This window comes from Schistocerca americana, chromosome X (assembly GCF_021461395.2).
Source record: "Schistocerca americana isolate TAMUIC-IGC-003095 chromosome X, iqSchAmer2.1, whole genome shotgun sequence".
Lineage (NCBI taxonomy): Eukaryota > Metazoa > Arthropoda > Insecta > Orthoptera > Acrididae > Schistocerca > Schistocerca americana.
In genome coordinates this window covers 326,438,798-326,453,923 of record NC_060130.1, presented here as the reverse complement: position 1 = coordinate 326,453,923, position 15,126 = coordinate 326,438,798, and positions in this window count along the sequence as shown.

Here is a 15,126-nt window from a genome sequence, read left to right as displayed (position 1 = left end):
CTAAGATCCTTGCAGTACAAGTGTATTGTCAGAAGAGAGTGTACACTCACCAGCTAGAATATTATGACCAAAGACCCACTATCGCTATAAACGCGTCAAGACGATAGCAGCGTCACCTGGTGACTGCTAGTCAGACACAAGCAAGATGCACGTAGTATCAGTGTAGAATGGGCAAGGCGCGCGATCTATCTGCGTCTGATCGAGGGCAGATTATGATGGGCTGAAAGCTCGACACGAGTTGTGAGGTGTCCGAGGAGTATTATGGTGAGTGTCTTCAACACGTGGCGAAACTAAGGTGAAACTACGTCCAGACATCATGGGGTTGGGCGTCCACCCTTCATTACAGATGTTGGACATCGTAGGCTCGGCAAAATGGTAAAACAGGACAAGTGGTGAACCGTGGCGGAACTAACAGACTTTATTGCTGGGCAGAGTACAAGGGAGTCTGAACACACCTAATGATGGACATCCGCAGCTAACGACGCATGCAAGTGCCAATGTTAACACCACGACATCAGCAACTACCATTGAAATGGACACTTGACCATCGGGACAGAACGTTGACGCAGTGGCAGAGCCATGCATGGTCTGATGAACCCCGATCTTCGTGACGCCAGTGGGAAGGCGCGATTCCGTCTTCTTCCATGGGAACAGCTCCTTGACACCTGTACGGCGGGACGGAGAAAAGGTGGCGGCGACTCCATTACGTTCTGGGGAACGTTCAAGTAGGCATCCATGCAGCCAGTGGATCTCGTGTAAGGCACCACGACGGCCAAGGAGTATCGTACACTGGCTGCAGACCACGTACAGCCCTTCATGACGATCATATTTCCTGATGGCAGCGGCATTTTTCAACAAGATAATGCGCCATCTGACAAGGCCAGGATAGTGATGGAGTGGTTCGAGGAACACTGCGGTGAGTTCCAATCGATGTGCTGACCCCCCATATCCCCAAATCTGAACTCGATCGAACGCATTTGGGATGTGATTGAACGTGGCTTCAGAGTTCATCACCTCCCTCCCCGGAATTTACGGAAACTGGGTGACTTGCGCGTGCAAATGTGGTGCCCCTCCCTGCAGTGATCTACAAAGGAAGGCCTCATTGCTTCCACGCCACAAAACGGCCCCGCTGTTGTCCGTGACAAAGGTGGACATACCGGCTTTTAGATAGGTCGTCATAATGTTCTGGCTAGTCAGCGTATGTTCCGGGTTTCCTGCAGGAGACTTCTGCACCGCTGTGGATAGCAGGTGAGTCACAGTTTGCGACTGAAATGGCCTGGCGACCGAAAATGTAATCCAAATTTGGAGTACGCGGGACAGTACGATTATTGGGGGAAAAACGTCTAAATTTCATACAGATTCATCGTGAAACTTTGGCAGTATATTAACACCGAGTCTCGTCCAGCTGTAGTGAAATGGAGCCAACGATTTGACCGAGGTCGCACAGACGTGGTTTATGCTGATGGGGAAATCCAGATCTTGTACAATGCGATTTCCATCTTTTCGGCAAGCTCAAAGAACTTCTGGGGTGGCGGGACAGGACTTCCACGCAGCAATTCGCGAATGGTTCCGTAACCAAGGAGTGGGTTTCTGTCGTTGAAGAACTGAATGATGGGTGCAACGTCCCGACTGTTGTGTAGAGGGACTTGGTGACTGTGTTGAAAAATAGTGGTATTTATCTGTGTCACTTTGAAGTGTAGTGCAGCCTTCAATAAAAATTTCTTAGTCTACCATATAATGTGTTATTTACTTCCTGACATCCCCTCGTACATCATGCGGCTAGCATTCCTCCCCCCACATCCGTCATGATGTTACTGTCAATGTAGATAAAAACAAACTTGGTCACCAAACCCAGCGATCTTCTACGTAACTATGTACCAACCGTTCAAAGACTGATATCCAGGAAAACTTTCAGGAAAACCAACATCATCTTGCAAACGACTCTATCCAAAGAAAGAATGAAAAGTGGAGAGTTGAAGCTGTAAACGATCCTCACTGGCATCAACCATCAGATGTACCTCCTAACCAACAAGAGAAGGGCTTGCTAACGTGCTATCAAGTGCTCACACTCCGGAGTAGGAAGATCCAGATTAAACCTCCCAAAAAGGGATTTACAGTCGTCGCTATCTAATGCGGAGAATCGCAAACCACGGGCAATTTTCTCTGTTGCCAACTTTATCACGCATCCTGCAGCGAGGAAGATCTACATCAAGCATCTCCGCATGCTCTCGAGATGAAGTTGCCACCATTTTGAGACCCATGGTGCAATATTCCGTGTATTTATGTTTACACATGTACTCCAAGTAACTTGTTTTGTGTATTTGTATTTTTTCTTGATGCTCGTGGAAACTCACTGCTCACTGTTTACTCGTTCTGATGTCGTTTGGAAGTGGCCATGCGGTTCTAGGCGCTGCAGTCTGGAACCGCGAGACTGCTACGGTCGCAGGTCCGAATCCTGTCTCGGGCATGGATGTGTGTGATGTCCTTAGGTTAGTTAGGTTTAACTAGTTCTAAGTTCTAGGGGACTAATGACCTGAGAAGTTGAGTCCCATAGTTCTCAGAGCCATTTTTTGATGTCGTTTGAACGAGGCAGTGCACCATGCCTGCAGTGGTTTGTGTACAATGTGTGCGTCTCTCAGTAATTTTTGTTTTCAGAAGGCGTTTATATACTCTGAAAACGCAACAAGTATTCTGTGAGGAATCAGGTATTGAAGATATCTTGTGCAGAGAAAGAACTATGCCGAAGCATCTAAAATGTGAATGCTTTCAGCGAATGTTACAGTGTTGTTCTTCATAAGCCTACCAAACACATCCATACGATAAGTAAATATTTTACTTGAAAGAGACGAGTCACTTTTCAGATCAGGCAGGAAAAAAGATTCTGTACTCGTGAAAAGAACACATGAACACTGACTACAATTTTCTTTCAACAAGAAAGGATATTCGTAGTGAAATGATTCCTTCCCTGTTGGCTGTATCTTAACCTGCGTGTGCAATTGACGCATACACGTGAACTCCATTCTGTCGCAGTTAGCATTAAAAGCCGTCGTTTCAAACAGAGGAGAGACAAAAATGGTTCACTTCGAGACGTGAAGGCTTTAACACGAAACAGACCGCATTCCAAGGGATAATGGCGAGCCGTGATTTCCCTGTTGGCAGTTGGATGTAACCAGGAACACTTTATGTGAAATGAATCTCGTACACAAAATAAAATAATTTTATCACATTTTGCACAAGTTCCATAAAAGTGTAGCTCGTTTGAAACACACTTAGAATGAGAACAGAAATGGATGCTACCCTTACGTTATACGTTCTGACAAGCTATCGTTTCCTGTTCCATTTTTGCAGCTTAGAAGTGAGTGAAACAATAAAGTTTCCTAAGACAGCACTATATGTAAAATTGAGAGTAATTAACTTTTACGTCCAAGACCAGCAATAATATAACCTACGTTTCAGATGAACAAAAAGAGCTACAATGACATCGGAGGGAGTGAGGGAGGAAGAAATGTTTGAATTTAATTTCCTGTCAACTTCGACATAATCGGTCGTGTCCTTTACGAAGAAACCATCCCCAAATTCCTCTCAAGTCATCTAAGGAAGCAGCATAAAAACTGAGTCATGGTAATCGGACATGAATTTGAGCCTCTTAAGAGACATAATGACGAGGAAAAGAATTAACGACTTCCAAGATTTGTCAGAAATAACATCGGATGCTCAGTCACATTGTAAATTGACGTAAACGATCGGAACATTCAGTATGATCCCATAGTGAACTACTACGTTATTGACCCAAGCATCTAGCGGTTTCTAGGAGTCCTAGCCAATCTACTGGTGGTTTTTAAACTTTTTACAGCATACGTTTACACTACTACCTCTATAAGTCTTCATAGAGGTATGAAAGAAATAAAAATTACCAAAACAATGTTATACATCACATAGTAGGGTGGAACGTACAGCCATGTGCATCTGAATTAGATATCGCTGCTCCCCTCCATAGTTGACGGGATGAATAATTTCGACTGTCCGAGAAAGACAACGGTATACCACTTCTAAAAGAATCTGCTTAGTAAAACGTTACACTGTTCCAGCCAACCTACAGTTTAAGGTCAGCTTTAGTTTTTAACCTTGTTGAAGAGAGCACACAGGTCCTCTCGGTAAGTAGATTAATTAGAAAAGAGTAGGTGACTTGGCTGTCGTTGGGCCATGCACTCGTTGTCGACGTAACAGTAGAACACTCCGTAAACATGGTAGCGAATCAACACATTTGAGCTCAGCCAGATAATGCGAGCCCACGAATAGGACACACCATTTCCGAGGCGTTGAAAGCAGTGAATGCAATATCGGGGTTCAGAAGCACAGGAATCATCCCGTTTAATCCTGATGTCATCCTAGAATACGCGTTTTCAACATCAGCTTTAGATCAGCATAAGGAAAACAACGAACGACCTGAAAACAGACCTACTTCACCTCGACCAAGTTGTTCGCACTGGCAGGAGATACCTAATCCCTCGGAAGAAGCAACTGCAGACGTAAATAACGATCAGGGACTTGAACACATACAAGCTTCACCACAACTGGGCTGTTCGCGACGGGCGGAAAATCCACAGGACAACATGCAGTCTTCATCAGAAGCAACAGATATGACCTCGACAGTGGCAACAGAAGAATCTCAAATAACCCCTGGCAAACTATTGGACCATATTTCGCCGAAACCTATCCTAGATAAAGTTGCATCTGCAAGGAAGAAGCACAGAGCTTTAGCTGAGGTTTTGACTTCTCCAGAAAACATCGACAACCTGCGAAACAGAAAACGACAAAATGAGTCAGTGAAGAGTACAGCAAATGCTAAAAAGAGGACCAAAGGAGAAACCGCAACCAAAGGAAAAACCGTAACTAAAGAGACTACCAAAGGAATTATCAAAAAGAAGCAGCCTAAGAAACGAAAAGCGTCTACCACTGGATATCCAATTGCAAGACGATAATGACGACGCGGATGATGAAGAGTTTTGTTGTGTAGGGTGCGGTGAACTGTACAGTTGCACTAAAAAGGATGTGTATTGGATCAACTGTATTAGCTGCCAACGTTGGCTGCATGAAGACTGTTCAAAATAGGAATCACCCATATACATGGGTGAAATGGTGAAATCCATAAAAATATGTATTTTTTTAACTTTTGTAGTGCCTTAAAGAGGATGTGGTACTGTTAATGTATTACTTATGTATTTTGTGAAAGGAGAATGTTTTTATTTTGTTTAAATAAACAATTTCTTGACTTCTACGAGGCCCAAATTTTTTGTTCACTATATCACCCTGATTTACCCTAAGTGAATATGAAAAGGGCGGCCTTCCGAGTGGCGGGATGGTCCTTTCTGAATTTCCACGCAAATTCGACGCGCTGCGTCCGTTATGCAACGGTGCTGGTATCAGTGGTCACTTGAATATTCTCACACCCGTAACGAGGTTGTGGACGTCTTCGCAGCTCAGACGCTCGCCACGATCATAGTTTTTGTAAGAGCAGCAATGGCAGAATATACAGCTGACACTGCATGGGTAAGAGGACTTGTGATCACAGACATGTTAACACGAACTGCTGCGAACCTGTTATTAGCGGTGGGACTACGAGCACGCACACCCGTAGCCTGGCTTCCACTCCCGCCACAGCACTGACGCGTACGGCTCGACTGGTGCCTCCAGAGGATCACCTGTAAGATGAAATGGCGCGCCGTGGTCTTCAGCGATGAAAGCAGATTCTACTGGCACGGAAGTGATGGTCGTTTGCGAGTACGTTGTAGACCTGGTGAGCGCTGTCTCATAGAGCGCGTTCGTCCAACACTCATTGGCCCCACCCAGGGTGCGATAAGCAACAACTCTTGTTCACATTTGCTGTTTCTGGAAGTGGTTCAAATGGCTCTGAGCACTATGGGACTTAACTTCAGAGGTCATCAGTCCCCTAGAACTTAGAACTACTTAAACCTAACTAACCTAAGGACATCACACACATCCATGGCCGAGGCAGGATTCAAACCTGCGACCGTAGCGGTCGCGCGGTTCCAGACTGTAGCCACACCGGCCGGCTTTCTGGAAATGATGCTAATCATCGCTCAGTACGTGCACAATGTTGTTAGACTCATTCTTTTGCCTTTCTTTCAACAGGAAGAATAGTGCTAACCAATAAACTGGCCGTGAAACTCAACGTGCTCTCCAAGACATGCAGCAACTTCTCTGGCCAGTACGTTCTTCGGACTTTGTAATGGAGCATGTTATTACGAGATGACATTCGTTGCAGCAAGGCACGCAGCAGTCTAGTACGGTGGCTGCAGGGTGGCTATGTTTTTATTTTTTTTTATTTTTTTTATTAGCTTTTCTGACAGCACAGCTGACGCTGCCTGCAGTGAGAACTGCATAGCGTAACATTCAGTCGACACGAAGATTCATACCCTCTACGAATCTAAATAATCCACATTAGTTATTATCCGATTTTATTCAAATTTGGTACATAGCCCTTTGTTATTAATGAAAAGATGCTGTCAAAATTTCAGAGTTTTATTTATTATAGTTTTGGATATAAAGAGAATTGCCTAAAACCCTTAAAACCTACACTTGTTTTTTAAAACCAAGTTAGGAACAATAACAGATTGATTTTCATTATCATTTGATGCCATTCCAAAGTTATCAGTGCATAAAAATCAATTAATTAGAATTTTGTTTTTTAAAACTTCAGGCAGTGTGCATTACGTAATACAAAAATCGGTCAAAATTATTATTTGATTATATTTTGCTGTGTTAGTGTGTGGGAATGATTGAGAGAGTGTACATGGGACATACGTTAAAACTTAATATTTCATTTTACGTAAAACCTTGTGCAAACCAACTGTGGGAAAGCTATGTTGAAACCATGATTCAGGTGACGTATGTCGGTGTGTGCTTGCTTTTATATAAAAGTAGCCAGAATGGAAGTTAGAGGCGGAATAAGTTTATTTATCAAGTTGAAGAATAATTTGCAATTCGTTTATTTTGATTAAACAAAATACAAGAATTTGAAGTTTTGCTGACATTAATTATTATCAAATTAGTGATTGGATAAGGCAAGATTTGCCGCGAGAATGATCTGGAAGGAACGTTATGATTGGTCGTTTAGATCAACAGCCAATCAGAATTAAGCTGTTCCCTCGCGAAAAGAGGAGTGGGCATATAGGAGAGTACCTCAAGAGGAGTCGCTTGCTAGCCGGTCTACGGATAACACGACTTCAGATCGCTCCTTAAAAGTAGTCTGTAAGATGAGGAAGTAGTGAGCTAAATTCGGTTCGAACATATCGTGACTGAAGCACGAACATTTTAATGAAAGTTTGGTGTTTCTAAATTAAACAGTTTGAGAGATATGTAAGCGTGAAATTTCTGGTCGTTGTAACAACTCCGCGTGGCGTGTTTCGTGCTCTGTACGGAATATTTTGGCGAGCACCTGTTACGAAGAAGACCGCTGAAACAATCGAATGTTTAACTCACGAATAATTGTGGGTCTGTGACTGGTAGAACATGAAAATTAGTCGGGTCGGACTTACTAAAATTCTGTCTGCTTTCGAGTGAATATTCGTTATACAGACAGTGAACACTGAATGATAACGTTTTACCATATTAAATACGGATTGATGGCCATTTCATATGTTTCAATTTGAATAAAAAGCAGAGTTAATCTAATTTTAACCGCTTTTCTGCAAGTAGACTGAAGATTCCGAACGCCTGTTTTTTAATCATGAACTTTCAGGAACTTACTTTCAACTAGAGTTACGCGGCCTCTATGTGGTGGGTATTAGGTGGTGGTTTCATCAACGCTGCCTTACACTATCTAGCACGTATCTGGTACCACAGAGTGAAGGGACTTCGGCAAGAATCCTATCGAGATAGGTGGCCTGAACGATAGCGTTAACAAAAACGCATACGACCGCCCCCTCTCCGCCACAACTTGTCTCCAGTCGAGTACGTGTGGGATATGATGAGATGAGAAGTGACTCCTGTCACTCGTCTACCGACAATTCTTACTACTCTTTTAATACTACGTAAACAAATCAAGCAGGCGTGGCGTGGCATATCCCAGGACATGATTCGCCATCTGGACGATCGACTGGATGCCAAAGTCATCATCTGCACTGCCGTACTTGGAGGCTACATCACTCTCTAATACTGGTGTCTCAGAATGGGATGATACCTGGTACCTCAGAACCGCTTGTGCTATTGATTTGTACATGTCATCATATCATGTACTCCATAGACACTGTTCCAACAATAAATCTTGAGTCAATTGAAAACCTCTAAAAGGGTGTAATATTGTTTCTCCAGCAGTGCACATAGTGCGTTTGAAAATATTTGGCTGATTTCACAAGACTCGATATTCTATTGGGTGGTTATAATTAAACTTTTAGTACCTGAGGAGTAGGCAGTAAACATCTTCTAAATAATTTCCTTGGGCTGTTTACAGAATTCAAACTCAAATTACACGCCTAACGGTCACATCACTGCAGTTTAAGATTCCAGTACATAATCGTAAAAATGAACAGATGTGTTGCTCTCAACCCACCCTCCAACTTTTTAATTTTGTTTTTCCTGCAATTAACTTACGAACTGTAGAGATAACCAAATATCTGTGTATATAAATTTATGTACATATATGTCCACTTTATAATATGCAAACGGTTGCCTTTGAAGTATTTCGTCAATAATTTCCAATGACAGTAAAAAAAGAAATCCTACTAAAAACAATTTATCCGACTGTCTTCTAATAATAAGTTTACGCTTAAGATGCAAACATTTTCCTGTTATTAACATGCTACATTTTGCGCATCCCACACATCATCTTTGCTATGTTTACATCCTTGGTCAATATTTAATGAATAATATATTTGTACCTTTGCTTAATGAATATCTTTGCATTGTAAAGGAGAACATCACGTGTATAACACATGTGCGATGCTCAGTACGCATTTTAAGAATATTATGAAGTGTACCAAAGTGACTTGCTTACAATATGTGTGTTGTGGAATTCAAGAACACAAACATCGAGCTAGAAAACGACATGGACTACAACAAAACAGGTCACTATCTACTGGAATGTATGTAAGCGAACGCAAGCTTTTATCGTATATTTATTAATGAAACAGCTGATAAAGAGGCATTAAATTGTCAAATATTCTTCTGCAGTATGGAGAAGACTACATACTGTTGATGAAAACATCTATGTAACGAAAATACACACATCACCCCTGTTCCCACAACTCCTCAAGGTAGATGTTGACTGTGGATAATGTATCTATCACAGACACAGTCCCTCTGATTGTTCAGAGATGTCACTTAACCCGCCCAAAGATGTAAACAACCACGCATGAGCAACGCCTATTAGACTGATGGGGTCCCACAGCCGATCAGTTCCAGTCGTTCCACCAGGAAGGATGTGCAGGGCTCGTGTTGTCCGTAGTTCAACCATGCCTAGACGGTCAATACCGCGATTCGGTCGCGTCCGCATTGTTACTTCGTGTCAGGAAGGGCTTTCACAAGGGAAGTGTCCAGGCGTCTCGGAGTGAACCTTAGCGGTGTTGTTCGGACATGGAGGAGATACAGAGAGACAGACAGGAACTGTCGATGACATGCCTCGCTCAGACGGCCCAAGGGCTACTACTGTTAGTGGATGACCGATACCTATGGATTATGGCTCGGAAGAACCCTGACAGCAACACTACCATGTTGAATAATGCGTTTCGTGCAGCCACAGGACGTCGTGTTACGATTCAAACTGTGCGCAATAGCTTGCATGATCCGCAACTTCACTCCCAACGTCCATGGCTAGGTCTGTCTTTGAATCCACTGCACCTGAGCCCAACAACATGCCGAATGGATCGCTCAGGACTGGCATCACGTTTTCTTCACTGATGAGTGTTGCATATGCCTTCAACCAGACAATAGTTGGAGACGTATTTGGAGGCAACCCAGTCAGGCTGAACGCCTTAGACTCACTGTCCAGCGAATGCAGCAAGGTGGAGGTTCCCTGCTGTTTTGCGGTGGCATTATGTGTGGGGCCAACGTACGCCGCTGGTGGTCATGGAAGGCGCCGTAACGGCTGTGCGGTACGTGAATACCATCCTCCGGCCGATAGTGCAACCATATCGGCAGCATAAGACGAGGCATTTGTCTTGATGGACGACAATTCGCACCCCCATCGTGCACGTCTTGTGAATGACTTCCCTCAAAATAACGACATCGCTTGACTTGAGTGGCCAGCATGTTCTCCAGACATGAACCCTATCGAACATGCCTGGGATATATAGAAAAGGGCTGTTTATGGATGACATGACCCACCAACCACTCTGAGGGATCTACTCCAAATCGCCGTTCAAGAGTGGGACAATCTGGCTGTGGCTAAGCCATGTCTCCGCAGTATCCTTTCTTTCAGGAGCGCTAGTTCTGCAAGGTTCGCAGTAGAGCTTCTGAAAAGTTCGGAGGGTAGGAGATGAGGTACTGGCAGGAGCAAGGCTGTGAGGACGGGGCGTGTGTCGTGCTTGGGTACCTCAGTTGGCAGAGCACTTACCCGCGAAAGGCAAAGGTCCTGAGTTCGAGTCTCGGTCCGACACACAGTTTTAATCTGCCAGGAAGTTTCATATCAGCGCACACTCCGCTGCGGAGTGAAAATGTCATTCCAGCAACACTACTGCTGTTGTGTTGATAAAACAGCTTTGAGAGTAAGCCCCTGCTCACCTTCTCTAGATATATGTTCACTGTCTGCAACCGTCATGCACACTGATGCTTGTGTTTCATCCCTCGCTTTTATAACATCTCAGCTTGACAATATAAAACGTGGCGATTAATTGTACGGCATGGAACCATAGGGATCTCTATTTACTACCTGTCTCTTTGCTTGTCACCGATTCTGTTCTAGAAGTAGTAGTCTATCTGTGGAGATTGGAAAGAAAATCATGGCTTTCGAAAGTGTTCCAATCAGGCACAAAATAGTCTTGACCTGTCATATGGCATTGCTGTAGGAGAACGAAGAAGATGAAGAAATGGCACTAAAAGCCTTGCTAACATTGCAACGAAAGCCAGTATCAAGGCAGCTTACAAAAATATTAGGAGGATGAAACTTAGATCTAGCAGAATTTTGCACAGCTTTCGGTGTCTGGAAGGAGAACATTACAGTTAATCTACAAACAAACGAGGGCATAAGAGACAGATTACAAATACTGCAGAAACCACGACATGTTAGGAATACTATCCATGGAAACAAAATAGGACTGAGGAAAGTGAGACATAATACGACAATAATTAGGAAGGCCGTATTATAAGCAGGGGATTGGATCACCTTGGGTGAGAGAGCCCGCATGCGACTGCAGAAGCAAGACTGAAACATCTTGAGAGAAATCTGGGCCTAGAAGAAAACGAGATGAAGTCTGGAGACACACATCAAGGTAGAATCTGTGCGAGAATGTAGAATCAATTTCAAGCACGATACGGAGATGAAGACTGGAATATACCGGGCACATCATCCAGATAGATGCAATAAGTTGACAAAAACATATGGAACTCACATGCCTAACAGGGAATAAATGGAGGAATGAAGACAGGGACTGCTGGATAGAAATTCGAATAAGGGGAAAAAATCCGTGTGCAGCAGCACAGTACAGCTTTTCAAAAACTGTGGAAGTCACAGGTAGACTGTCATCAGTATCAAAATTAAGTTCACGGAAGCAGAAATAACAAGTGGGGTTATAGAATGATCAGGTATTTGGAAGAAATAGAGGTAATTAATGTGTTACAAGTGGCTCTAGACCCTCGAAAGAAGCTAAATAAACAAGTAAATTCCTCAAGGAAACTTATTACTTTTTTTGGGGGGGGGGGGGGGGCGGGCATGTGGTCTCCACCAACCAACCAAGCAGAGCATCTCTGAATTGGCTCAAATGGATGAAATGGCTCTGAGCACTATGGGACTAAACTGCTGAGGTCATCAGTCCCCTAGAACTTAGAACTACTTAAACCTAACTAACCTAAGGACATCACACACATCCATGCCCGAGGCACGATTCGAACCTGCGACAGTAGCGGTCGCGCGGTTCCAGACTGTGGCACCTAGAACTGCTCGGTCACTCCGGCCAGCCGTCTCTCAATTCTTTTGGTTTCTAAGGACGCCAAAAACAGGAGCGGAACTCTGGGACAGATTATACTTAAGTCTTGTAGGTGCATTCCTTAACAAATGCACTTTCCCATAATCCTCCCAATAAATATGTCTGCCCTTTGTAACACCCACTATTGATTTAACGTGTCCGTCCAAATCATGCCGACTCGCAGTATTACCTGTGTACATGTAAACGATGAAACAGGCTTCAGAAGTTGAGCACTAAGGTTGTATTCCGAAACTGTAAGAATCTTTACCTCGTTTATGAGTGTTATCTTGTATTCATTGGTAGCAATGGAGAAGTGCTATTCAGTACGCTAGTGGAAGTATGCTTGAAGTAATTTGGTATAAATTTTGATGAGCAGTTCCTAAGCATCTTACAAATAGAGCGATGCCACACTCCCGCGTTATGAAGATCTCGAGAGTTTGAGACTGATGCAGACTTTGAGGAAAGATGTGAAGCAAGAAGATTCTATTATGATGTGAATGCAAGTCTCCTCGGTTATGAGCCCTTCGTTCTAGGGTCGTCGGAACCGTAAACTGTCAATAAACTGTAGTGTGGTGGTGCTGATTTTCAGGAAAATGGACAGAAGTAAGAATTGAGAAAATCTAGGAATTTAAAACAATGCCAATTAACGAGTATCTGTCGAAGAATAAGGCGATAATCCATCTTCACCAGCACAGGACAGCTACTGAAAAACAATGGACGCCATTGGTAGACTGACACCAGGATCAAAATTAAGTTCACGGAAGCAGAAAGAACAAACGGGAACGAATGTGAAATGTTTTATGTATCACATGTATAAAGAACCTTTTTAAAAATAAATAGTTTAAACGAACTGTGAAAGAATAACAGTTCTTTCAAAGGAATGATATACGTATTTTAACAAATATTTTCACGTAACACTATACTCTTCTTCTAAAGTTGTGTATTTTCCTGAGTTTGCACTCGTCTTCGTTTCCATATTTACTTTTGCAGGTACCGAAAGATGTGACGGCTTGGTGTTGTGTCAAAACTAATGTGCAAATGGACGACGAAAAGGTTTCGGGGATACACAATTGCTTGAAGACAAAAATCACATACACGGCCGTGACATCAAGGCAACACTGAACTTTAAGAAAGAAGACTTATTTATATTAATTTCTTGCTCAATCTGTAGTTGTTTTTGTTTTTGCATATATCAGTTTGTTTCTTACGCGACGAGGACTTTTTTACAAAATTTTTTGCTATGAATTCAGTAATTTCGCTCTTGAGGAAACAAATAAAAATTTAAACCGTGTACGTTGTCTGAAATGAAACGGACTCTACTTCAGGGACTTGCGGCAGTATGCGAGCATTTTTTTCAGATTGTTGTGCATTATAACATCGCTCTCGGACAGTAACTGTAAAATGTCGTAGGGTAATCATAATGTATAGAATCAGAGTCTTCAATGAAGGTTATAAGATGGGAACTATGTCTGAAATAAAACAATAAAGTTGTATTAACAGCTGATAATGCTACTTTACTAGAAGAATGGAAGGACATTTATCGTCATATGTAACGCATCGAGGCAAACTAAAATAACTTTAACACTGTTTCGGAGAAAAAAATGAGATTTGTTATTGAAATGAGTGATCAACGACTCAGCTACCACTTCTTTATCGTAGCTTCCGAGTGAGTGTGCTGTAGTTTACTGACACCTAGAAAATCTTTGGTTAGATCAAATTCTCTGTTTTCCTGATATGTTGGAGAGACCTTTAAACAAGAACGACATCGCTAAAAGACACGGAACCATAAAATTGCTTATGTCAGTGATTATTATCACAGAGACAGATTAAAATATTTTTAAACTATTTTCTTTTCAGCGATACTTTATGGTCGATATTGCTCCGACAACTGTACTAGGTAACTAAAGTTTCTTTCATTTATCCATTAGCGTTATGTATCCCAGCAGACACAAACCTTCCCAAGATGTACCCTATGACTCAATCCTCATGAAGCACACACTCCTGTCCATAAAGGACAGGAATATACGAATTTGAACGATTACACGTGCGCGTGGCAAACAGTTACGTGCGAAAAGGGAACATGGCTGGTCCTGGATTATTTGTATTCAACGTTACTAGAATTCTCTAGTTTGAAGAGTGACACATGAATTAACGGTTTCGTGGAATAAATCATGTAAAATTTTGTCTGAGATCGTAACACAACAACACAGAACATAATAAATTTTTCGCGTAGTTAATTCTGTAAGCACAATGCAATTGTGGTGTAATTTCTGTCATATGTACCTTTTAGTGTTTTGTTAGTATTGTCATTTAATAAATATCAAAGAATTAATTGAAACGAGTGTTTGTGATCCGTACCAGGCCGGACTGAAGGAAGAAATCGAAGCAATTCAGAGGCGCGCTGCTAGATTTGTTACCGGTCGGTTCGAACAACACGTAAGTGTTGCGGAGATGTTTCAGGAACTAAAATGGGAATCCACGGAGGGAAGGCGACGTTCCTTTCGAGAAACTCTACTGAGAAAATTTAGAGAACCAGTATTTGAAGCTGGCTGCCGAACGATTCAGCAGCCGCCAATATGCATTGCGCGAAAGGACCGCGAAGATAAGATATAAGAAATTAGGGCCCATATGGAGGCATATTGAGACTCGTTTTTCCGTTGTTCTATTTGCGAGTGAGGAAAGGAAATGACTAGTAGTGGTACATGGTACCCTCCACCACGCACCGTACCGTGGCTTTCGGAGTATTTATGTATATGTAGATGTAAAAAGAATACTGAAATTACTATGTAGCAAAAACGCTGGCCTAGTCAGGGAAGTTTGCTATTGTATAAAGCCAAAGAAAGCTTTCGAAATGTGGTGCTGCAGAAGAATGCTGAAGATTAGATGGGTAGATCACGTAACTAATTAGGAGGTATTGAATAGAATTGGGGAGGAGTTTGTGGCACAACTTGACTAGAAGAAGGGATCGGTTGGTAGGACATGTTCT